Here is a 24,794-nt window from a genome sequence, read left to right as displayed (position 1 = left end):
GGTACCTGTAGGGTAAGTCCTAGGGGTTAAATCCCTAGTAGGTTGGTTCCTGCTAGTACTATAAAGTCAATAGTAAACCCCAGTGGGTTAATACCTGTGATTACTATAAATATAGGGTGAGTCCCGGAAGGTAAACTCGAGCAGGCTAGTACCTGTGTGGTAAGTCCTAGGGGGTAAATTCTGGTTGGGATAGTTCATGTGACTACTATAAGAATAGGGTGAGTCTCGGAAGGTAAGCCCGCGTAGGCTGGAACCTGCGAAGGGTGAGTCCTAGGGGGTCAAATCCAGCGGGGTTGGTTCCCTGCATAACCTATAACAGAGCGAGAGCCTAGTTGTAGTAGCCATAAAAGTGTGTGTGTGTGAATGGGAGGTTAGTTGTGTGCCCTGTTGGGATACTGAACCATGGCAGATTATGTGGAAATAGGAAGACAAGTGTGAATAATTTTGGTGATGTGTGTTATCAATAATAGGGATATTGGAGGAGATACGACACAAAGCCATTAAGAAATCGTATTCTCCAGTAATAAATTCGCAGATACTATGGTATCGGTTCTAATAGAAGGTATGAAGTGCCATGACCAATTAATTATTATCCGGGGAAGTGTGTAGTGCTATCTTAGAACATAGTTAATAAAAGGTGTGTATTATAGACGGGAGTGAAGAAATCTAAAATACCTTGAACTCCATCGGGAGTGTTTAGGGAATAATTTAAAAAAAGTTATTTTACCTTTATTTATATAGGTTTTTTCTCATTAGGATAATATCTCTTTTCCAAGAGAAACCTGGTCCAATAGCAGCAGGGGGAACAACGTTTCAGACAAAACAACTTACATGCACTAACACAACATTAAACAAAACTATAAACACACAAAGTACAACAATTATATATTACATTAAAAACACAAACATCTTGACTAAAAACAGCTGGCCTAAAAACAATTACACTCTTCTATGATATATACATCGATCAAGTGTTTAAACTCCACCAATGAAACTAGATCACATTTTAAAATGTTCAGGAGAGAATTCCAGGACCATGGTGCTAAGTAACAAACTATTTCTACCTTGACCTGTTCTAATTTTTGGTACTGTTAGAAGCAAATCAGAATGGACCGTAATTTATATTTATTTACTGACCTGACTAAAAAAGAACAGAGATAAAATGGCATTTTACCCAATATGGCCTTATAAATCAGTGTATACCAGTGTTTAAGCTTACGCAAGGTCAATGACGACCAGCCAACAGCGCTGTAGAGATCACAATGATGTGTTAGACGTTTCTGATTTGTAATGAACCTGAGGGCTGCATGATATACTGAATCAAGTGATCTCAGGGTAGTGGCTGAGGCCTGCATATATATAATATCACTCAAATCTAAAACCGACAGTAATGTACATCGTACCAGCTCCTTCCTGGCCTCAAAATAAAAACAAGCCTTATGCCGGTAATAAAATCCTATTTTCAGCTTGAGCTTCCTTATCAAGTTCTCTACATGCACAGTGAAGCTCAGCTTATCATCAACCCACACACCCAAATATTTGTACACTTTAACTTGCTCTATAGTATGTCCAGCCAATGTAGCAATGACATGATTTGTAACATGCCTGGCATTTGAAAATACCATGCATTTTGTTTTATCCGAATTTAGAATCAGCTTTAAATCATACATATTCTGTTGTATGATGTTAAATGCTCTTTGTTCATTTTCAAAAGATAAAGATAAACTACTACCACTTGAATAAGGAACAGAATCATCTGCATAAAAATGAACATCCGCTGTTTCAATAAGATCCCCAATGTTGTTGATATACAAAATGAACAACAGTGGGCCCAAAATAGAACCTTGCAGAACACCTGTGCACACCTCTATGGACTCAGATTTACAACCATCCGCCATTACACATTGTGTACGATTTGATAGGTAATTTATAAACCAATCTAGAGCATGACCAGTAATTCCACAATTAACCTTTGCACTAACACAGCATGTTCCACGGTGTCAAAAGCCTTCGACAAATCAATGAAAACAGACACAAAATGTAACTTCTTATCAAGAGCACAGTAGATGTCATTTAAAACCTTCAATGTTGCTGAAACAGTGTTGTGGCCAGACCTAAAACCTGATTGCATTCCATTTAAGATGTTGTTTTCTTGGAAGTAGGTCTTTAGCTGCCTACTAACTAAGGACTCCAGTACCTTTGATAGTACAGACAATTTTGATATGGGTCGATAGTTGTCAAGTAGCGAAGGATCTCCACCTTTCAGGAGAGGCAGTACAAAAGCAGATTTCCATAACTTGGGGATTTCCTTAACATCAAGCGTGAGGTTAAAAATACTTGTTAAGGGGGAGCAATAATGTCTGTGGCTAGGTGTAGGAGGCGGGGGTCTAGTTCATCAGGGCCAGGGGATTTTTTAAAATCAATTTCTTTCAGGGCTTTACACACTTCTGAAACAGAGAAGGATGAAAAGCAGAACCTGGTGAAGGAGTGCACAGGGGTGTCAGGCAAATTTATAGGAGGCTCAATTATACCTTTGACCTTTTCAAATAAACTGCCTGCGTCTAACTAAAAAATGCTGGTTCAAGGCTTTCAGAATAACTATTGATATGGTGACAAACGGACCCGTTACTCCCTGTAATATAGAGCTAGCAGAGTTTAATAAAGCCATAGAGGCGCTGAAAGAAGCGCCCGAGAATTCTACCAATTCAGCTGGATTATGGGATAAATTTAGCAAATTAGATAAAATTGGACAACATTTTCCTGCTGACGGAGAATTCAAATCTAATAAAGAATTCAGGGAGGCAATTATGACTTGGCATAAAAACATAAAACCAGAATCAAAAGCTCAATATACCAGCGTTTTGATGTCAGCATTCTATCAACAAAAAAATGCATCACGATAAACCCAGAATGAGTACCAGTATGCTGCCACAGAAAGACTGGGAACGGGAGTGTATTGATAGAATTTGCACTTCTGCTTTGATGGCAGGTTTGAACCCTGTGATCCAAACGATAATTGCAGGGTTAGTGAATTTAATTCAAGACAATGTTTTGAGAGTGGAATATAATTAATAATTAATAGGGCCATAGAGAAAATCACTACCGATAGTTTCAATGGCCAAGGTAAGACTAAGGAACGTAGCGAAAAAACGTCAAAGCGTAAGGGGATAGCTCCCTGTTTTAGATGTGGGACTATCGGGCATTGGAAAAATGAGTGTAAGGTGATACTGGAACCTACTGCATTAGCAGGAAATGCCGCTATACAGGAGTTTGCATCTTTTTCAAAAGAGCAACAACTAATCATTTTGAATGGTTACAAGAATGAACTCACTGAGAATCCTCAGTTTTATGCTCAGTTAAGACGAAACATAAAATGATAAAATTGTGTAAGACATTGTGTGTGAAACAATTCCTCCCCTAGGGACAACATAAATGGGAGTTATTCAGAGAGGACCATGACTACAGTATGTCTACCTAGTATGACATGTTCAATGAAACTGATCAATCAGAGTAGCTAAATCAGTCCATACGGGTGGTGTCCATGGTCAAATACAGCATCACTTGTGTCCTCGGTATCCCAGGCAACGGCTCTGTCATCTGGATAGCTGGAGTGAAGATGAAGAGGACAGTCAACACTGTCTGGTTTGTAAACCTGGCTGTAGCAGACCTCCTCTGCTGTGTCTCCATACCTTTCTCATTGGTTGAAATCATACTGAACCAACACTGGCCATTCGGAGGGTATGTGTAAGATTCTCCCCTCTGCCATGTATCTCAATATGTTCTCCAGCGTCTTCACCCTGGTTCTCATCAGCCTGGACCGCTTTGTCCTCATCATCCTGCCTATCTGGGCTCAGAACCACCGGAGCATCGCCCTGGCCTGGTTGCTGTGTGGTCTGGCCTGGGTACTGGCCTTGCTCCTCAGCCTCCCCACCATGATTCATAATGGGACCACCATTGGGTATGGCAGGTTTGCCTCGGCAGGTGAAGCCTAGAATTGGTACCCCCTGGCCATCTCTCTGGCATACGTCAACAGCTGCCTCAACCCTGTCCTGTATGTGTTCATTGGCCAGGACTTCAAGGATAGGGTCAGGGTCTCTCTCCATAAAGTGTTTGAGAACGTCTTCAGCGAGGATGTCACAACACACTCATCTGTGGCTCAGGTCTAAGTCAGAAATGTCTTGGGTCGTATTCATAAACAGCATGTTTAACATTATACTCCCCTTCGTATTTATTTGGACACTTATGAGGGAAAAATTGATGATATCCTCTTAAGTTTATGTACCTATACAAAGTATTGAAGAACCTCTAAGGGTTTTATAAGTTTGTTGTATTGGAACATTCGTGTGTGTGTGTGTGTGTCATCATGAATGCATCGTGAATAATTATGAGTATAAAAGTTGCAGAGGAAAAAATATTATACCCCCAAGACATGCTAACCTCTCAACATTACAATAACAGGGGAATCACTTTTCGGTGGGGGGGGATATGATATTTACCCAATAGGGTTTTACCTGGAACCAAAAAGGGTGCTCCTATAGGGATAGCCGAAGAACCCTTTTTTTCTAGGAGTGTACCCTTAATTTCTATTGGGCACTAAATAATCTGAAGCACAACCAAAACAGCAAATGCATCCAACACATTTGTAGAGTCGCAAGCTTGATGTTGTCAATGCGTGCTAGGAATATGGGACCAAATACTAAACTTTTGACTACTTTAACACACATATAAGTGAATTTGTCCCAATACCTTCGGTCACCTAAAATGGGGGGACTATGTACAAAAGTCTTATTATTTCTAAACTGTTCACCCGATATGGATGAAAATACCATCCAATTAAAGCTGATAGTCTGCACATTGACCTCGGTCATTGTATCATTTCAAATACAAAGTGCTGGAGTATAGAGCCAAAACAACAACAAATGTGTCACTGTCCCAATGCTTTTGGAGCTCACTGTATATGATACTGTACATGTGCTTATGGCACATACAGTTAAAAATTACCTGTGATTTGACAGTAACTTACCAGCTACAGTAAAAATACAGAACCAACTTACATCCTATTTTTAACAGCTGAACTGTGTTCTTACAGTTGAATTAAGGTGTCATTGTTGTAAAATGACAATATGCTGCTGTATTCTGATTACAGTACACTCTTGTACATTATAATATCTACTGTATTTTTACTATAACTCAGGTATGTTACTTACTACCCTCTCCACTACTGTCCCGTCGATGTGGATAGGGGGGTGATCCCTCTGCTGTTTCCTGAAGTCCACAATCATCTCCTTTGTTTTGTTGACGTTGAGTGTGAGGTTATTTTCCTGACACCACACTCTGAGGGCCCTCACCTCCTCCTTGTAGGCCGTCTCGTCGTTGTTGGTAATCAAGCCTACCACTGTAGTGTCGTCCGCAAACTTGATGATTGAGTTGGAGGCGTGCATGGCCACGCAGTCGTAGGTGAACAGGGAGTACAGGAGAGGGCTCAGGACACACCCTTGTGGGGCCCCAATGTTGAGGATCAGCGGGGTGCAGATGTTGTTACCTACCCTCACCACCTGGGGGCGGCCCGTCAGGAAGTCCAGTACCCAGTTGCACAGGGTGGGGTCGAAACCCAGGGTCCCGAGATTGATGACGAGTTTGGAGGGTACTATGATGTTAAATGCTGAGCTGTAGTCGACGAACAGCATTCTCACATAGGTATTCCTCTTGTCCAGATGGGTTAGGGCAGTGTGCAGTGTGGTTGCGATTGCGTCGTCTGTGGACCTATTGGGTCGGTAAGCAAATTGGACTGGGTCTAGGGTGTCAGATAGGGTGGAGGTGATATGGTCCTTGACTAGTCTCTCAAAGCACTTCATGATGACGGAAGTGAGTGCTACGGGGCGGTAGTCGTTTAGCTCAGTTACCTTAGCTTTCTTGGGAACAGGAACAATGGTGGCCCTCTTGAAGCATGTGGGAACAGCAGACTGGGATAAGGATTGATTGAATATGTCCGTAAACACACCAGCCAGCTGGTCTGCGCATGCTCTGAGGACGCGGCTGGGAATGCAGTCTGGGCCTGCAGCCTTGCGAGGGTTAACACGCTTAAATGTTTTACTCACCTTGGCTGCAGTGAAGGAGAGCCCGCAGGTTTTGGTAGCGGGCCGTGTCAGTGGCACTGTATTGTCCTCAAAGCGAGCAAAAAGTGATTTAGTCTGTCTGGGAGCAAGACATCCTGGTCCGCGACGGGGCTGGTTTTCTTTTTATAATCCGTGATTGACTGTAGACCCTGCCACATACCTCTTGTGTCTGAGCTGTTGAATTGCGACTCTACTTTGTCTCTATACTGGCACTTAGCTTGTTTGATTGCCTTGCGGAGAGAATAGCTACACTGTTTGTATTCGGGCATGTTTCCGGTCACCTTGGCCTGGTTAAAAGCAGTGGTTCGCGCTTTCAGTTTTGCGCGAATGCTGCCATCAATCCACGGTTTCTGGTTTGGGAATGTTTTAATCTTTGCTGTGGGTATTACGTTGCTGATGCACTTTCTAATGAACTCGCTTACCGAATCAGCGTATTTGTCAATGTTGTTGTTGGACGCAATGCGGAACATATCCCAATCCACGTGGTTGAAGCAGTCTTGAAGCGTGGAATCAGATTGGTCGGACCAGCATTGAACAGACCTGAGCGCGGGAACTTCTTGTTTTAGTTTCTGTTTGTAGGCTGGAAGCAACAAAATTGAGTTGTGGTCAGCTTTTCCGAAAGGAGGGCGGGGGAGGGCCTTATATGCGTCGCGGAAGTTAGAATCACAATGATCTAGGGTTTTACCAGCCCTGGTAGCACAATCGATATGCTGATAGAATTTAGGGAGTTTTGTTTTCAGATTAGCCTTGTTAAAATCCCCAGCTACGATGAATGCAGCCTCAGGGTGTGTGGTTTCCAGTTTACATAGAGTCAGATAAAGTTCGTTCAGGGCCATCGATGTGTCTGCTTGGGGGGGAATATATACGGCTGTGATTATAATCGAAGATAATTCCCTTGGTAGATAATGCGGTCGACATTTGATTGTGAGGAATTCTAAGTCAGGTGAACAGAATGACCTGAGTTCCTGTATGTTGTTATGAGCACACCACGTCTCATTAATCATAAGGCATACCCCCCCGCCCTCTTCTTACCAGAAAGATGTTTGTTTCTGTCGGCGCGATGCGTGAAGAAACCAGCTGGCTGCACCGACTCCGTTAGCGTCTCTCGAGTGAGCCATGTGTCCGTGAAGCAAATAACGTTACAGTCTCTGATGTCTCTCTGGAATGCTACCCTTGCTCGGATTTCATCAACCTTGTTGTCAGAGACTGGACATTGGCGAGTAGTATGCTAGGGAGTGGAGCGCGATATGCCCGTCTCCGAAGCCTGACCAGGAGACCGCTTCGTTTGCCCCTTTTACGGCGTCGTTGTTTAGGGTCGCCAGCTGGGATCCGATCCATTGTACTGGGTGGAAGGCAAAACACAGGATCCGCTTCGGGAGAGTCATATTCCTGGTCGTAATGATAGTGAGTTGACGTTGCTCTTATATTCAGTAGTTCCTCCCGACTGTATGTAATGAAACCTAAGATTACCTGGGGTACCTATGTAAGAAATAACACATAAAAAAACAAAATACTGCATATTTTCCTAGTAACGCGAAGCGAGGCGGCCATCTCTGTCGGCGCCGGAAGTACTGTAGCAATGAGGTCTGTGCAGTAAGGTATAGGCACAATACATTATCACAATACATTATCACTGCTAGTTGGCTTTGCTTGAAATGCCCTGCCAATGCATTGTTGTTCGGGCCTGTTTTGTGTGCTGTTTGTTCTATACAAGACCAAGATAATGTTGATTAGAAAGTATTTACTTAAGCATCACTTGGTAGCATGCATACAGCTCCATTCAGTGCATAGTAAGTAATGCCTAACTTGGCTCACTAGTACTATATAGCATCACACTCAGATATAAATAACAGCAACGCTATCTATTACCTTGGCGACATCTTGTAACAGAGCCTAAAATATTTAAAGTGTATGGCCGAGGTTTCCATGCTGCTCTGGATATTGGAGATGTTTCATGGACTGGTAGATAATCTGTTTTCTTGTATCAGTTTCTCTGTCTGTTCTTTTATCTATCATATCACTTACATATTCACAACACACCTAAATCCTCAAAATTTGAGGTAGGCTATAAGATCACACAGGTAATAGATCCGTTATTATATTACTTGTGAGGCACAGGTGAGTGAGCATACATTTACTTAATTTGCTTTTTATTTTTATTTTACTGGGCTGATGGTGCCTGCGTCTGATGGTCCGTCTCAGTGGAAGGAGAGAGCAGCAGACTGAGTGTCCGCCTTTCAACATCCCTCCACTCTCTCTTTCCTTCACTGACACTGACCAAAAAGGGACACTGTCTTCCAGCTGATGGTGAAACTCGAGTTGCATCGCATTATTTATGCCTCATGCACAAATTCATGTTGTTCCTCCTATGAATAGAGAAAGTAAAATGTTCCTTGATATTCAACAAGAATAATGCACATTTGTACAGTTGTACAACTGAATGCATTCAACTGAAAAGTGTCTTCCGTATTTAACCCAATCCCTCTGAATCAGACAGGTGTGGGGCGCTGCCATAATCGACATCCACGTCTTCGGCGCCCGGGGAACAGTGGGTTAACTGCCTTATGGCTTATAAAAGGGTTGATTACAAAAAAGGGTTGACAGTGCTGAGTAAGAATTTAAACATGAACTCACTCATAAAAACAACAGTTCTTTGCTGTATTGGTTGACAGTTTATGTATAGTCATGCTTTTAAACGTTTCGAAATCTCACAGTATCAACTTTGCTGTAGCTTTCTTTTATGCCTGCTAAATTACTGCAGACTTGGTCATCTGAGCCATCCGATTAGCCAGCGGTAGGCCTATGGTTCAACATGGCAACAGTTCGCCTACCCGCTGAATTGGGTACACCTACCGCCAACAGCCCGAGACTAATAAAATAAAAATAGAAACTAGACATTTTTGGCGATCGACCGGTCGATCGCGATCCACCGGTTGGTGACCACTGTTCTATAATGTTGAGTGAAGTTCAATCTCCTGCTTCTCTCTGTGGGCTGATATTTCTTCTGCAGCAGTCCCGGGGCGCCCACATAGCAGTTTAGAGGGAACATTCCTGGTCAGTACCTTAAAGGATACATGTATGCATAATCTAGTATAATGGTAAATGTTTCTTCCAAATATATATTGTTAACTATGCAATTTACAATAACTTAAAGGCAGCTGGTTGCCAAGAAGTTCATTTAAAATTTTCGATAACATACTGTCAGCTACTTGCAAGTGAGTTATTGTACATTTTGCAGTAACTTACTGTGGCAGATCTCTGTCACGCTCACTGACCTGATGGTGTGGTAGGAAGGTCAGTTTACTGCCAACCAAGACTTTTCGGCCCCGTGAGGCTAATATTATCGGTTATTTTGCCATCAGAAAAGTTCAGTGAAGGTACAGTAAGTTACTGACAGCTGGTTGCAAGTAAGTTACTTTGAATTTTACAATAACTTACTTACAGCTGACTGCCAATTAAATAATGCAAAATGAACAGCAATTTACTTGTAACTAACTGCCATTAAGTTACTGGGGAATGGACAGTAATATCTTTACAATGCAGCTCTTAGTGTCACATGCTCTTACAGTGATTGCAGAACTGACAGTGTCAGATAAGGTGCTCAACGTTAATTACATAACCACTTAAACTGATACAACACTTCCTCCGCGGCTGGCGCAAATACACACACATTAGATCAGGGGTGTCAAACTCAAATACCCAGTGGGCCAAAATGTAAAACCTGAACAAAGTCGCGGGCCAACATTGAACAAATGAACCTTTTAATATGGACCCAAACAAGTTTTGCTTTAACATTGAATATGGAACAAGCATCGCTTATTACCATACAATATATAATTTAATAGTGGAGACATGCAAAATCGAATTTCAAATGAAAAAACACATCAATGGCATTCATTTATTAAATAAATAAAAATCGTATGCCTCTTTTCTATTTGCAGCCTTCTGATTTAAATACCAAAATAAACTTTTTCCACTGGCTAATAATTTTACAAATAAAATGATAATAAATCAATCAACCATTCAAGCCCATGCCTTGTAGCAAGAAAAAGTGCACAAATAAAACGTTAATTATTGCACACTGATCTAATCTGATGTGCCCAAGCCAGATACCTGGCATCTCTTCTTGGGTGCTAGTACATCAATGTCTGGGCTCAGGCTCTGAGCTGAAGAAATCCTCAGTATCGAGCGAAGGTGTTCATCAGTCAGACGTCTCCTGTGAGTTGTTTTGGTCATCTTCATCGAGGAGAAAAGTTGCTCGCATAGATAAGTGCTGCCGAACATGGAGAGCATCTGAGCAGCTTGGGTGCGGAGCTGAGGCATTGTGTCAGGGATGAACCGTGGAAACTGTGCGACGTCCACAGCATCATACTTTGACTTCAGCGTGTCGTTGCATTGGAGTTCAATCAGCTCCATTTGGATGTTGGTTGGTGCATTTTCCACATCAACTGCAAAGGGATTACTAAGCAGTTCAAACCTACATTTCTGGACATCGAAGTCGGCAAATCGCCGGCTAAACTCAGCGGCGAGAACACTGAGTTTTTCAGCAAACTGTGCGCATGGGAACACGGCGGTAGAGATTCATCATGCACTTTTTCACGAACTCTCCCTCATTAAAGGGCCGGGCTGATTTTGCGATCTCTGCTGCCACTATATAACTAGCCTTTACAGCAGCCTCACTTTGTGATGTGGCTTTTTTGAACATATTCTTTTGTGAAACCAAACTTCTTTTCATCTCCTCTACTTTCTGGCTCCTTTGAGTCATGTCCAGGTCCTTGTATTTGTCAAGGTGTTTCGTTTCATAGTGTCGTCTAATGTTGTACTCCTTACTTACAGCCACGTTGACTCCACAAACAAGACAAACAGGTTTGTCTTTTACATATGTAAACAGATATTCTGCCTCCCACTTGTCCAGAAAGCTCCTGTTTTCTGCCTTTCTTTTCGCCAGTTTTGGGAAGGGATAGCGCGCTGACAGTGGTAGCGTCTGTGTTGCTATGACTACTGTCACAGAGGAGAGGGCGTTTCTGGGTCCTGTCCTGATTGGCGCGCAAAAACAACAGCAGAGCATTATGGGATTCGTAGTATTAGCGGTGAATGCGCTGTATAATACCGGCGGGCCAGCTCTAGTAGTAATTTGGTATTGTCTCAACCGCAGTCCCTGGGCAGGTTATTAAAAACAATTACAATATAGACAATAGCAACATAGAACAAGACATAGCATACAGACATAGCAACATAGGACAAGCAAGACGTAGCATACAGGCAGAGCAACATAGAACAAAAAGCAGCAAGACAAAATTCATAAAAGCAACAAAGTGTTTCCACACCTCACAAGTTACAGACAACAGACATGGAAAGCGGCAACACACAGCTAGGGACCATGTTCACAAATCTGATTGACCTTTAGCCATGTCTTCAAGCATTTTGTGAAAGTGTGATATGTGGTGCAGTTATGTGTGTCTGATGGCAGTGTATTCCAGACATGGGAAGCTCTCACAGAAAAAGTGGATTTACTAAAGGTGCTTTTCCTTAGGGGAACTACACAGTCACCTCTCATGGCAGACCTTGTGGATCTGCTGCCATATGTTTGGGTTTTCTGTTTAACAAAAATACTGAGTGGAGGGGGAGCCAAGCCATTTAGAATCTTGAATACAAGACATGCATCAGTGTATTGCACAAGATTTTCCCAACTCAGGAGCTCATGCTTTCTGAGGATGTGACAGTGATGATGGCTATTGGGCTTCCTATCAAGCACTTTGAGAGCCTGTTTGTAGACAGACTGAATAGGTCTTACTGTTGTACAGCAAGCTTGGGCCCAACTAGTCAAGCAGTATGTTAAGTGGGGGAGTATCATAGATTTGAAGTACAGTTTTGCTACCTCTGTAGTCAAACAATTTCGTATAAATCGGAAATTAGCTAGGTTGAATTTGGTTATTTGAATTACCTTTTTCACATGCTTTTTAAAAGAGAGGTTGGAATCAAGTATGATGCCAAGGTACTTAAAATCAGATACCACCTGGAGCTTCTCCCCTGACACATAAACATCTGGCTCAGTAGCATCTGTTGCCCTCTTTGTGAAGAACATGCAAACAGTTTTTTTCACATTGACCTGGACCATTACAGTAGTGAGTTCTTGTGTAGCTTGTTGTTTGCTCTTTGCATGTGTAACAGTATAACTTTACGGCGTCCCCTCACCCCGACACAGGCGCGAACCTGGGACCCTCTGCACACATCAACAACGGTCCCCCACGAAGCACGGTCGTTACCCATCGCTCCACAAAGGCCGCGGCCCTTGCAAAGCAAGGGGCAACCCTACTTAAAGTCTCAGAGCAAGTGACGTAACTGATTGAAATGCTACTAGCGCGTACCCGCTAACTAGCTAGCCATTTCACATCCGTTACACATGCACATATATCACTGTATCATCTGCATACATTTGAAGTTCAGACCCAGTACAGACAGAAGGCAGATCATTAGTGTACATGCTGAACAGGAGGGGCCCCAGTATTGACCCTTGGGGCACACCCACATCATAGCTAAGAGTGGGCGACAGCTCATTGCTCACTCTGACACACTGAGTTCTGCCTTCAAGGTATGATTTCATCCATCTCAAGGCATCGGGGGAAAAGTTGAACTTGGACAATTTTGTGATGAGAATCTCATGGTTAACAGTATCAAAAGCCTTCCTTAGGTCCAGAAACACAGCCCCAACAACGCCCCCTTTGTCCATCTTGGACTTCACATTTTCCAGAAGAAAGCAGTTGGCCGTTTCTGTGGAGTGTTTCGCTCTGAAGACAAACTGCATGGAATGTAATGTGAAGGGGCTGTTGTTGAGGTGGGCAATCAGTTGTTCTGCTACACACTTTTCAACAACCTTTGACACCACAGGTAGTATACTAATGGGCCTGTAGTTACTCACGTCAGCAGGGTCACCCGATTTAAAGATGGCCGTTATTATGGCCGACTTCCATACCCTTGGAAACACCCCGAGACCAATAGATGTGTTGGTGACCTTAGTAATGGGGCCAATGAGTGACGCTTTGTAGTTTTTAAGAAAGGTAGAGTCCATCCCAAACACATCTTTGGCTTTAGAGTTCTTTAGTGAGCTAATCACCTTGTCCACCTTTGACTCAGAAAACTCCCTTATGATGAAGACAGGTTGAGCATCATTTACTAGCACTGAGCCCAAGAAACCAGTGGAGGGGTTCTGTGTCAGTACCCTGACAGAGTCAATAAAGTAGGAATTGAAGGCTATTGCTATTTCGACTGCATCCTGTGTTAGATTGTTATTCACCATGATTTCTAGTCTTTTTGTAGTGTTACTATGGTCTTTCCCTGTTAACTTTTTTAGATTCTCCCAGATCAGTTTAGAATTTCCCTTTGCTTCACCAATTATGTTAATAAAAAAGTTTGCCTTGGCCTGTCTGATTTCTTTCATCACCTTATTTCTCAACATGGTAAACCTACGTCGGTCATGCTCTAATTTGGATCTTAGGGCTATTTTTAGATAATAATCTCGTTCTTTCATCAATTTCCAGATTTCTCCATTTAGCCAAGGAAGAGTGCTCTTTTGGCCAGGTTTGGATTTGATTTTCTTTAGGAAACCCTTTAATGTAGTCTGGATTGTGGATAGAAAAACTTGACTATCAGCTTCCACGTCTGCATAGGACAAGAGATCATTCCAGTTAATTCCCTTAATTGCGTTTTCAAAATAGCTTAATTCACTCTTAGGTATTCTTAGTTGATCAGGCTTTCTAACAGTAGAGAGGTTAAACCTGCTCTTAGACAGCTTTCTGGCTATAAGTGTCAGATTATGATCAGATAGCCCAGTAACCATATTGAATGATTTAGTCACTCTCTCTGGTTTATTACTGAACACCAAATCAATCTGTGTTTTAGAGCAACAAGTCACCCTGGTTGGCCCTTTAACTAGCTGTGTAAGGTCAAAGGTATTAGTGATCCGTTTGAGGGTTTTCCTACAACACTTGTCTTCATAATTAATGTTAAAATCTCCCATTAAGATGACCTCTTTCCCAAAATCACATTCCCTAAGCATGTTATTAAACTGATCAAAAAACACACTTTTGGTGGAAGGTGGCCTATACATTCCAATGAGGGTAAAAGACATTTGGGGAGACAGTGTAATGTTCAGGCCAATACATTCTAGTTCATTATCACATGACCACTCAATTTGTTTACATCGGATATGTTCTTTAATGTAAATCATCACACCCCCTCCTCTTCCTTCAGTCCTGTCTCTCCTGAAAACATTGTAGCCAGGCACAATCAAAGCAGCAGATGGAGAGTTTTTATGGAGCCATGTCTCTGAGAGGCAGAGAAAGTCAAGGTTGGAGTCTGTGAGTAGATGTTGAATTTGATCACTTTTTGGAATGACACTACGAATGTTCAAGTGCCCCCCTAGTAGTCCCTTGGGCTTAGCTCGTGGGTCCCAGATGACTTGAGAGTGATTGACACATTGAAAAAAGTTTAATTTTCGGTGTTTTCTGACGGCTGGGTTTAGGCCGTTTTGTTTCGTTTTGATTAGGGGCAGTTCGGTAGCGCAATTAACAATCCCTCCCGCCTGCACTGGATGCGGGGAACTAATTAAAACAGCTTGCGTACCAGAAGCAGAGTCAGGGATCGCATATAGCGACTTTGGTATGTTTGAAGAGTCAAAAGTTTAAAAGTTTCCGATAAATGTTGGACTTGTGTTTGTTGCGCCTAAGCGGTTCAGTAGAATAAGGAGCGAGGTAGACTTGGCCATTATTCAGAACCTTATGGTATGCTGTGTACTGTCCGCTCCCGTGGAGCGGTGAACCAATGTGTTTGGTGTTAATATTCTCCGGTAGTAGACTGATTGTGTCATCCCAGCAAGGACGCACTGAGATTATCAGTAGAGCAGCTACATAACTGACAATCATGGCAGAGTACTGGAGATAAAACACATAATTGCGCTTTAACTCTTTGCATGAGTTACTTAGCGGGGGTCGGCGTACACCTGATGGTTTAGATAAAATTACAGCATTCGAATGAGAAGCGGCACCTGCCGCACCACCCTGTCTTCCGTCCACCCTGTCCTCCGTCCGCGTGGTCCCATGGTGTTTATACTTGCGTACTATTGTTTGTAGAGATGAACGTGGTACCTTCAGGCGTTTGGAAATTGCTCCCAAGGATGAACCAGACTTGTGGAGGCCTACAATTTCTTTCCTGAGGTCTTGGCTGATGTCTTTTGATTTTCCCATGATGTCAAGCAAAGAGCTTGAGTCAATACATGTTAAAATTTCAGATGTGAGTCTTTCTGGGTAAGTCTCTAAGAGCGTTGCACAGCTGTACTGTGCGATATTTGTACATTTTAGTTAAAACAATTATTTCAACTGTCAAGTTAGTTGATGATCATTGCTAGATAGTCATTTTCAAGTCTTTCCATAGATTTTCAAGCCAATTTAAGTCAAAACTGTAACTAGGCCACTCAGGAACATTCAATGTCACCTTAGTAAGCAACTCCAGTGTATATTTGGTTTTGTCTTTTAAGTTATTGTCCTCCTGAAAGGTGAATTTGACCCCCAGTGTCTGTTGGAAAGCAGACTGAACCAGGTTTTCCTCTAGGATTTTGCCTGTGCTTAGCTCTATTCTACTTATTTGTATCTTAAAAACCTCCCTAGTCCTTGGCGATGACAAGAATACCCATAACATGATGCAGCCACCACCATGCTTGAAAATGTGAAGAGGGGTACTCAGTGATGTGTTGTGTTGGATTTTCCGCAAACATAACACTTTGTATTCAGGATATACAGTGCCTTGCAAAAGTATTCACCCCCCTTGGCGTTTTTCCTATTTTGATACATTACAACCTGTACTTTAAATAGATTTTGGGGGGGATTTCATGTAATGAACATACACAAAATAGTCCAAATTGGTGAAATTAAATGAAAAAAATAACTTGTTGAAATTTTTTTTTACTGAAAAGTGGTGGGTGCATATGTATTCACCCCTTTGCTATGAAGCCCCTAAATAAGATCTGGTGCAACTAATTACCTTCAGAAGTCACATAATTAGTTAAATAAAGTCCACTTGTGTGCAATCTAAGTGTCACATGATCTGTCTAATGATCTCAGTATATATACAACTGTTCTGAAAGGCCCCAGAGTCTGCAACACGGCTAAGCAAGAGCACCATGAAGACCAAGAAGCTCTCCAAACAGGTCAGGGACAAAGTTGTGGAGAAGTACAGATCAGGGTTGGGTTATAAAAAAACATCCCAAACTGTGAACATCCCACGGAGCACCATTAAATCCATTCTTAAAAAATTTAAAGAATCTGGCATCACAACAAATCTGCCAAGAGAGAACCGCACACCAAACTTACGGACCAGGCAAGGAGGGCGGTAATCAGAGAGGAATGGGAATGAGATGGCTACTTACACCGTGTTGGAAATGGATCACAGCAGTGATTGAATGAGGGTGTGGGACACGAGTTGAGGTGTTCATAGGCTTGAATAGTGCAGGACAGGATTTGATTGGGAAGACAAAAAACTATAAGACAGCACATTACACAGTTAGACAAAAGAGCTAAGAATGAGTTAGTCCAAGCAAGGAGTAAAATCATTGTTGTGTTATAATGTGATTGTGTATGAGATTGACTCTACATACAGTAATGAGAGAAAATGGATAGGGGTACTCACAGTGGATGGAGGGGAAACATTCAATGTGCCAGTGGATGAGAGGGCACATGAGACGTCGTGGCTTCAGTTCATGTCAGGAGAAAGTTGACAATGTTAGTGGAGTGGAGTAGTCGTCACCTCTTAATCAGGGAACAGGAGGGGACTTGGCTGTAAATACAAATAGCAGATACATTCCATTACAGCTGCGCCATCGTAGGTTAGAACAATGAGCTTCTCTATGAAGTTAAACTCAGACACCTCAAAATTCATAAAGTCAAACACAGACTGCGCATCTCGCCCACTTGACACATCAAAGTAGCCCAAGAAATGTTCCTGAATAAAGGTCTGATCATCCACATTTTTTTATTTTATTTCACCTTTATTTAACCAGGTAGGCTAGTTGAGAACAAGTTCTCATTTACAACTGCGACCTGGCCAAGATAAAGCATAGCAGTGTGAACAGACAACAACACAGAGTTACACATGGAGTAAACAATAAACAAGTCAATAACACAGTAGGAAAAAAATAAAATAAAAAATTTGTCTATATACATTGTGTGCAAAAGGCATGAGGAGGGAGGCAATAAATAGGCCATAGGAGCGAATAATTACAATTTAGCAGATTAACACTGGAGTGATAAATCATCAGATGATCATGTGCAAGTAGAGATACTAGTGTGCAAAAGAGCAGAAAGTAAATAAATAAAAAAAGTAAGGGGATGAGGTAGGTCAATTGGGTGGGCTGTTTACAGATGGACTATGTACAGCTGCAGCGATCGGTTAGCTGCTCAGATAGTAGACGTTTAAAGTTGGTGAGGGAAATAAAAGTCTCCAACTTCGGCCAAATGAGGTGTTGGCTTTTGGGATGATCAGTGAGATATACCTGCTGGAGCGCGTGCTTCGGGTGGGTGTTGTTATCATGACCAGTGAACTGAGATAAGGTGGAGCTTTACCTAGCATGGACTTATAGATGACCTGGAGCCAGTGGGTCTGGCGACGAATATGTAGCGAGGGCCAGCCGACTAGACCATACAGGTCGCAGTGGTGGGTGGTATAAGGGGCTTTGGTAACAAAACAGATGGCACTGTGATAAACTGCATCCATTTTGCTGAGTAGAGTATTGGAAGCAATTTTGTAGATGACATCGTCAAAGTCGAGGATCAGTAGGATAGTCAGTTTTACTAGGGTAAGTTTGGCGGCGTGAGTGAAGGAGGCTTTGTTGCGAAATAGAAAGCCGATTCTTGATTTGATTTTGGATTGGAGATGTTTAATATGAGTCTGGAAGGAGAGTTTACAGTCCAGCCAGAGACCTAAGTATTTATAGATGTCCACATATTCTAGGTCGGAACCGTCCAGGGTGGTGATGCTAGTCGGGTGGGCGGGTGCAGGCAGCGAAAGGTTGAAAAGCATGCATTTGGTTTTACTCGTGTTTAAGAGCAGTTGGAGGCCACGGAAGGAGTGTTGTATGGCATTGAAGCTCGTTTGGAGGTTAGATAGCACAGTGTCCAAGGAAGGGCCAGAAGTATACAGAATGGTGTCGTCTGCGTAGAGGTGGATCAGGGAATCGCCCGCTCATACCTGACAATAACTGATGACTGCAAGCAGACTGGTGGTACCATGTCCCAGAGCGGTGGGGTAATTTTTAACAGTTGATCAGACTGAAAAATCTTCTCGCTTTCATCCGATACAGGATGTCAGATTTCTAATGTTTAGGTATAGCCTAGGCTGCTGCAACATTTATGTCATGAGTTTTTGCTTGTGTCTGTCTGGAGTGATTGTGTTATCATCTTTGCTAAATAAATACCGTAGGAAAGTGGAAAGCCTACCTGAGTGCACGTGAAAAAATTAGCTGTCAACCTCTCTCTTTAATATAACTTTTAATGGATGATGCGATGGAAGCTATCAAATCATTCTGAATTGTTTTTTGACATCCCGAAAAGACAGTCGAAAGTTCGATATGTTCAGCCAGTAAAGCATCGTAACGTGCAATTACCTCTGTAACGGAACTTTCCCTCTCGTTGTGTCCTCTAAAAGAGCTGGCAGCATGCTGATAGGTCTGCTGTTAGAACCATTAAAGACCGCTTTACCACTCTTGGGTAATGGAATGACTTTGGCTTCCCTCCAGGCCTGAGGACAAAGACTTTCCTCTAGACTCAGATTAAAGATATGACAGATAGGAGTAGCTATAGAGTCAGCTACCATCCTCAGTAGCTTTTCATCTAAGTTGTCAATGCCAGGAGGTTTTGTCATTACTGATCGATAACAATAATTTTTCCACCTCACCCACACTAACTTTACAAAATTCAAACTTACAATGCTTTTCCTTCATTGTTTGTTTTCTTTATGCATGAGTACGATGGCTCATTGTTCTTATTGGCATTTCCTGCATTAGTTTGCCCACTTTGCCAATGAAGTAATCGGTAGAATAATTGGCAACATTAAATGGTTTTGTGATAAATAATAAATCTGATTCGATGAAAGATGGAGTTCAATTTGTCTTTCTGTCCATAATTTCATTTTTCCATCATTCTTTTTATCATTGATCTTGGTTTCATAATTCAGTTCCTTCTTCTTTTTGTTGAGTTTAATCACATAATTTCTCAATTTGCAGTATGTCAGCCAGTCAGATGTGCCACCAGACCCATTAGCCACTCCTTTTGCCCCATCTCTTTGTTCAATTCTTTATCAATCCATAAAGGATTAACAGTTCGAATAGCCAGTTTCTTAACAGGTGCATGTTTATCAATAATTGGAAGATGCAATTTCATATATTCATCAAGTGCAGCGTCTGGATGCTCCTTTTAATCACATCAGACCAACAAATGTTTTTAACATCATCCACAGAAGAGACTTAGCAAAATCTTTTGTATAATCTCTAAAAGAGATGAGATGATGCCAGCGACCCTCATATTTAGAAACATTTCAGTTATTTTACTGTAACAGTTGTTTGTTTTTCATTTCAGTTGATTAAAAACCAAGATCTCAGTAGGCTACCCTTACCATGCTTCATTCCGCAACGAGCTTCCGTAGCCTGTCGTCCTTGATCAACCAAATGTAAACTATTTCAACAAATAAAATTGCCAGTCAACAGAGGCATATCCAATATCCCTTGAAAGAATACTTACAATTCGACATGTTGATTGTGTCCTACACTGTCAAATAAGCGCTTAAAACACATTTTTATTCAGGGTCTCCCATTTTCAGCCTGTAGAAGTGGGAGTTTACATTGTAGCTTACTCTTGCGTGACTGCGTGGTCTAGAATTGACTACAATGGCAGCCCACAGGCGGAAAACAAAACCCAGGCCTTTCCCACCAACTCCATCTATTGTGCTCATAATTCCTGCTGTGAAAATAGCTAAAATACACCAACGATAAGATCTACCATTGCATTTGTTCAAATAGAGCCCATAGTATAAAATCATGTGAGCTGGTACTACTCTTTTTGCAATTTCTGGTGCTCTGGCGGATCCTGGCTGGACGGCTCTGGCGGGTCCTGGCTGGACGGCTCTGGCGGGTCCTGGCTGGACGGCTCTGGCGGGTCCTGGCTGGACGGCTCTGGCGGGTCCTGGCTGGACGGCTCTGGCTGGTCCTGGCTGGACGGCTCTGGCTGGTCCTGGCTGGACGGCTCTGGCTGGTCCTGGCTGGACGGCTCATAACAGTCCGACAGCACTGGGCAGGCAGGCAGTTCAAACAGCGCTGGGCAGGCAGGCAGCTCAGACAGCGCTGGGCAGACGGCAGACTCTGGCCGGCTGAGACGCACTGTAGACCTGGTGCGTGGGGTAGGCACTGGCTGCGCTGGAGAGGAGGAAGGCTCTGACAGCGCTGGACAGGTGGGAGCAGCTGGAGAGAGAACCCGGAGAGACAGCCTGGTGCGGGGGGCTACCACCGGTGGACTGGTACGTGGAGGTGGCACCGGGTATACCGGACCGTGAAGGAGGACACGCGCTCTTGAGCACCGAGCCTCCCCAACCCTACCAGGTTGAATGGTCCCCGTAGCCTTGCCAGTGCGGCGAGGTGGAATAGCCCGCACTGGGCTATGCTGGCGAACCGGAGACACCCTCTGTAAGGCTGGTGCCATGTATGCCGGCCCGAGGAGACGCACTGGAGGCCAGATGCGTTGGGCCGGTTTCATGACATCCGGCTCGATGCCCAACTTAGCCCTACCAGTGAGGTGAGGTGGAATAGCCCGCACTGGGCTAAGCACGCGTACTGGGGACACCGTGCGCTTTACCGCATAACACGGTGTCTGACCAGTACGACGCCCTCTCACTTCACGGTAAGCACGGGGAGTTGGCTCAGGTATACTACCCGGCTTTGCCACACTCCTCCAAATTTTTGGGTTTGACTCTCGGGCTCCCAACCGCGTCGCCGCGCTGCCTCCTCATACAAGCGCCTCTCTGCCTTCGCTGCCTCCAGCTCCGCCTTGGGACGGCGATATTCCCCTGGCTGAGCCCAGGGTCCTTTGCCGTCCAGGATCTCCTCCCAAGTCCAGGAGTCCTGGGTTTTTTCCCACTGCTGTCGCCTCCCTTCTCCACTCCGCTTGGTCCTAGATTGGTGGGTGGTTCTGTAACGATCGTCGTAATCCTCCTCCTCGGACGAGAAGGAGAGGCGAGAAGGATCAGACCAATATGCGGAGTGGTTAGTGTTCATGATTATTTAATGAATACAGACTGACCACTTAACATACGAAAACAACATACGTGACAAACCGCAACAGTCCCGTGTGGTGCTAACACAGACACGCGATACAACCACCCACAGCCACCACGTGAATCACAGGCTGCCTAAGTATGATTCTCAATCAGGGACAACGATTGACAGCTGTCTCTGATTGAGAATCATACCCGGCCGAACACAATCAACCCAACAAGAAAACACACCTCGACAACCCACCCCAACTCACGCCCTGACCAACTAAATAAACACAAGAAAAAGGAAAAACAGGTCAGGAACGTGACAGTGTGTCAGAAGGGGGGAAGGATAACAGTAGTTGAATGTCATCCGAATAGCAATGATAGGAGAGACGATGTGAGGATATGACAGAGCCAAATTACTTGGTGTTTAGAGAGAAGAGGATAGGGCCTAGAACCGAGCCCTGGGGGACACCGGTAGTGAGAGTACATGGTGCAGACACAGATCCTCTCCATGTTACCTGGTAGTAGCGGCCTGTCAGGTAGGAGATTGATGTCATAAGGTGAATGCACCAATTTGTAAGTCGCTCTGGATAAGAGCGTCTGCTAAATGACTTAAATGTAAATGTGAGATAATTCAAGAGTGTGCCGAGCCTGAAACGCCCAGCCCTGAGAGGGTGGAGAAGAGGATCTGGTGGTTCACGGTGTCAAAGGCAGCGATAGATCTAGGAGGATGAGAACAGAGGAGAGAGAGAGACAGCTTTGGCAGTGCGGAGAGCCTCCGTGACACAGAGAAGAGCAGTCTCGGTTGAGTGACCTGTGTTGAAGCCTGACTGGTTTGTTCTGAGAGAGATAATGAGAGAGTTGATCACAGACAGCACACTCAAGTGTTTTGGAAAGAAACGAAAGTAGGGATACAGGTCTGTAGTTTTTGACGTCAGATGAGTCGAGTGTTGGTTTCTTGAGGAGGGGAGTGACTTGGGCCATTTTGAAGTCAAAGCGGACGCAGCTAGTGGTCAGGGATGAGTTGATGAGGCAAGTGAGGAATGGGAGAAGTTCTCTGGAGATGGGAGAAAAATCATCTTGATAGAGGGGAGAAAGAGGTCAAGGCGTAGGGTAGTTCTGTGTGAGTGGGATCAGTGTACTAAATAGGCTGAGTGAATGAGGAGTCGATGTTGTCAACCTTCTTTTCAAAGTGGTTGATAAAGTCGTCCGCAGAGAGGGAGGAGAGAGGGAGAGGGGCTGGAGGATTAAGGAGGGAGGAGAAGAAGGAAAATAGTTCCCTAGAGTTTGCGGAGGAAGCTTGAAATGTAGAGGGATGGAAAGTGGCTATAGTAGCAGATACAGAAGCAGAGAAGGTAGAGAGGAGGGAGTGAAAGGATAATAGGTCCTCCAGATGTTTAGTTTTCCTGAATTTTCGCTCAGCTGCCCGCAGCCCTGTTCTGTAAGCTCGTAATGAGTCACTCAACCAGGGAGCAGGAGGGGAGGTCTGAGCACGCAGGGAGGAAAGGGGACAGTGCAAGTCATAGGATGCAGACAGGGAGGAGAGTAGGGTCGAATAGGCAGAATCAGGAGACAAGAGGGAGAAGGATTTAGAAAAAGGGCGAGATTATAGGATAGAAGAGGATAGAATAGTGGGTGAGAGAGAGCGAAGATTGCGATGGCGCATGATCACCTGAGTAAGGGCTGAGTGGGTAGGGTTGGAAAGGGAGACAGAAAAGGAAAAAAGTAGTGATCAGAGAACTGGAGGGGGGTTGCAGTGAGATTAGTTGGCGAACAGCCTCTAGTAAAGATGAGGCCAAGCGTATTACTTGCCTTGTGAGTTGGAGGGGATTGCGAAAAGTGAGGTCAAATGAGGCAAGGAGGGGAAAGAGAGAGTTGGAAAGAAATTAATTGAAGGCAGACGACTGTCTACACACACCATTGTTACTTGTTTACTTTAGTTAATAAATATATTTTTGTTATTCCTTGATCTCCACGTTGTCTCTTTTGTTACGGGCTATGAGCCGGTTCGTGACAAGTGGGGGCTCATCCGGGATCTGAACCCGGGATCTGAACCTCTCGCAAGTAACAATGGCAGACGTGACGAACCTCCCACTCTGTCTGTCGAATTCTTTCTCTTTCCTCTTGTTTTCCTTAATAGAATGTCTGTGGGCAGAGCCGGGAGGGTCGTCAGCGAAATGGTACACAGTTGGGCTCAGGTGTGTCCTGGGGATAATACAGCTTTCCCCAATTCATTGTGTAGACTCTCTCCATGCAGACACACTGTTGGATTTTGGTTGGGGCATTTTTGTGGCTGTTTGTTTGTTTGCTTTGGCACCTCTCAACACCCCTCATTATTACATCTATGCACGCATCCACTCACTGACTACTGACTACTGACACCATTGTTACTTGTTTATAGTTTCATTTTGTTAATAAATCATTTTTTGTTATTCCTTTATCTCCACGTTGTCTCCCTTTTTATTACGGGCTACGGGATAGTTCGTGACAGGAGGTTGAAGTCACCAAGTACGAAGAGTGGCGAGCCATCGTCAGGAAATTAACTTATCGAGGTGTCAAGCTCATTGACATCAGTCTCCAAGGGCAACTGATGGGCAATAGATGACAACAATGTTAAGCTTGAGTGGACAAATGACAGTGACAGCATGGAATTCAAATGAAGAGATGGACAGGTGAGAGAGGGTGAAAATAGAACATCTCCAGTTAGGAGTAATGAGTAGCCCTGTGCCACCACATGCACAGTGTTCTCTGGGGTGATCCATGTCAAAGTCAGGGTCTAAAGATCAAGGGACTGAAGTGCAGCATAGGCTAAGATGAACTTGGCATTCTTGACCACAGATCGGCAGTTCCAAACGCTGCCAGAGACCCGGAATACCACATGAGTTGTGCGTGCAGGGTATACTAAATTAGAAGGGTTGCAGCCAAGGGGTGTGGAACGTCTATAAAGCCTACACAACATATACAGTTCCTTCAGAAATTATTTACACCTGTTGACTTTTTACACATTTTGTTGTGTTACAAAGTGGGATTAAAATGCATTTAATTGTCATTTTTTTTGTCAACAATCTACACAAAATACTTGACTGTCAAAGTGGGAGAAAAATTCGAACATTTGTAAAAGTTAAAAATAAAACAATAATACAGCGCATTCGGAAAGTATTCAGACCCTTTGACTTTTCCACATTTTGTTACTTTCTGTCCTTGGTCATTGATAATGTATGATTTTACAACTCAGAAAGAGTCACATGAGGATGCTGTATACCAGAGATTATGTTTATTCTAATTCAGTAATTTTTTCATCACATCTAACTGAAAGGAAGTGTAAAAAGTTGATAACATTTCATTACTGAAATTCCATCATATTAGTATTACATGGCTGAGTGA

The 24,794-nt window shown here is 43.5% G+C and overlaps 1 pseudogene; it reads left to right on the top strand.

Annotated features, from left to right (window-relative positions):
• Nucleotides 1–3,114: 3,114 nt before the first annotated feature.
• LOC129833563 (C3a anaphylatoxin chemotactic receptor-like) lies at nucleotides 3,115–4,166 on the top strand (annotated as a pseudogene).
• Nucleotides 4,167–24,794: the final 20,628 nt, after the last annotated feature.

Source organism: Salvelinus fontinalis, chromosome 2 (genome assembly GCF_029448725.1).
Source record: "Salvelinus fontinalis isolate EN_2023a chromosome 2, ASM2944872v1, whole genome shotgun sequence".
Taxonomy (NCBI): domain Eukaryota; kingdom Metazoa; phylum Chordata; class Actinopteri; order Salmoniformes; family Salmonidae; genus Salvelinus; species Salvelinus fontinalis.
This window is presented reverse-complemented; position numbering and strand designations above follow the sequence as displayed.